The sequence below is a fragment of the Haliotis rufescens genome, unplaced genomic scaffold (genome assembly GCF_023055435.1).
Source record: "Haliotis rufescens isolate VD_foot unplaced genomic scaffold, xgHalRufe1.0.p SCAF_12, whole genome shotgun sequence".
Lineage (NCBI taxonomy): Eukaryota > Metazoa > Mollusca > Gastropoda > Lepetellida > Haliotidae > Haliotis > Haliotis rufescens.
Window position 1 is genome coordinate 35,305,923 of NW_025963802.1, and position 2,605 is coordinate 35,308,527.

Genomic DNA, 2,605 nt, shown 5'->3' on the forward strand with positions numbered 1-2,605 from the left:
AAACGTTGGCAGACCCGAGTCTGTGCCATTCAAATTAGTCCTCTTGGTGATTTCTCCAATCGCATCGACAGCTTAGCAGATAAAGAACTGTTTCTCTCGGTCAATCCTGTATCAATGTGTATGTTTGTAGGTGTGGCTACTTATACCACCAAGGGACCACGGAAGTGTTCCCACTATACAATTATCTTGTGGTTGGTTGGTTGGTTGTTTTACGCCGCACTCAGCAATATTCCAGCTATATGACGGCGGTCTGTAAATAATAAAGTCTGGGCCAGACAATCCAGTGATTAATAAAACTATCTTGTACACGGTTTGTATTGTATAATATGTGTAAACTGACACCTAGAAGGGACATCAGCAAATGAAATAATTCAAGATTCATAGTTCGATTTGATGAGGTTTATGATCTTTGAAAAGTTTGAAAGTTTTGAGTTTGTGAGGTTTTTACATTTCGATCTTATAAATCCATGTAGCTTAGTGGTTGTCGTGACTGTCCTCCAATCTCATTAAGATCAGATCTAAGTTCTCGCTGCCGCTAAGCTTTGTTTAGCGATAGCGAGAACTAAGATATGATTATGGACTGTCCTCCCAACTCAACGAAGACCCCCCCCCCTCTCTCTCTCTCTCTCTCTCTCTCTCTCTCTCTCTCTCTCTCTTTCTCTCTCCTCTCTCTCTCTCTCTCTCTCTCTCTCTCTCTCTCTCTCCATGATACAGCGCATCAAGAAATGATTCTAAATAAATGGTAACCGTCAAGAATCTCAGACAAAGAACAATACAAGAAATGAACCATTCATATTTATCTGCTTTGATTTTCCAATGATAATGATATATTTACAGGTATTCTTTTGAACCGCCGTAAAGAGTGAGTGAGTTAGATTTTACTCCGAATTTAGCGATATTCCAGCGATATCATAATATTGGTCATCACGCGTGAGAGGAATAGAACCGGGTGTTCGGCGTGACGAGTAAACGCTTTAACCACCAGGCTATCCAGCCGCCCCTTTTCCAATTCTTAGATACGTGCTTCTTACGTGTACGTATTGTACGTTCGTGTTCTTGCAAGCTGCGTATTGTCAGCACCTGGTTTTCTGACGCGGAGGGGGCTCGGGTGGCCCAGTCGTCTAAAGCGCCGCGATTCGCTGTGCAGAGTTGCGTCCCTTGGGCACGCCAGAAACCTTTGATTCTGGGTTCGAATCCCGGTTCGCCCCGATTATGTTTCTAGGTTTGTCAGCACCATACCCGTGCTCGTGGGTTTCACCGAAGTGGTAAACGTCTGAGACCTGCATCACTTCGGGCTTTCCTCCCACATTAAGCCGACACGCCGCGATATAACTGGAATACTGTTAAAAGCGACGTTAAACCCAACTCACTCACTCACTCACTCACTCATCGGTAACATGTATGTGAAATCTGTGAATAGGCTAATTGGGCAAGAAGTTGGCATCACAACACAACTCACTCACTCACTCTTGCAAGCTGCGTATTGTTAGCCACTGGTTTTCTGACGCGGACGCTACGCCAAACACGATGCAGGTAGTTCTGCTCTTTATCGACACCTCTGTAACAGACCTGTGTTGATAAATCATAGGCAGGACGTACCGGGTGTACCCCTTTATTACTTCAATCTATCATCTTATATCTTTACAATCAAAACATAATTTATCTCAAGAAAATTCGATTTTTGCATGGCCATTTAATTTACAAACCTCAATTTCTTTGTTGTATCGAGATAATGTAAATATCTCTATAACGGGTCAAAGGTTAATTGCAGCATACCAGCTTTAACAGGAACTTTAGTCTTGGTCTGCGTACGGAATGTTACCTACATTCGATATGTTCGGCGTCATTTTCTAAAGCTAAAGTCAAAATGAAAATGTTTGCAAAAATTTATGGCTTATACTAAGTGACTGAAGATTAAAGGTTGACGTTCCTTTTGATGACGTTTGATCTTCCCCACCTCGCCTCTTGGTGGATATAAGTTTAATAAATACTATTGATTTAAACATATTTTAGTCAAAATGATATGGAATACATTCAAAACCTACACATGTAGTGAAACTTTGATTATCTGGACCGTAGTGTTATAAATAAAAGCGTCCGGCATGACAAATGTCCGGATGAACGAAACATGGCTACTCTATACTGTGCCTTTAATTATGTTTCCCAGTGATCGACATAAAGGCGGTGTTTCACATATAAGAGGCAACAGATCACGTGCTAATGTGTCATGCGCGATACTCAGACATTGTTTCTGGCTAATCGAGGCGATCATTCACTGCTTGACTTTAATACATCATAAATATTTAGTAAGCAGACAAGGAGGTGAGAACAAGTTGAATCAAACTTGCTGGGCCTGATCATTTCCCCGAGTGTAGTCCCCCTTTAACAACTGGACCGCATATACCAGCTTGCTCGATGTATAGACCACGACAGAAGAACACTGGCAACAGCTGAACCTCGGTATAACATAACGTCCAGGGTATAATTGTCTGGATTCACGTTTGTCCTCGGTTATCAACCACTAAAAAAAAAAAAAAAACTGTTTCGTACGTCGGCTGTTTGTATTTGAAGGTAAATCATATTGAAGGGATTTCGGTAAATATGC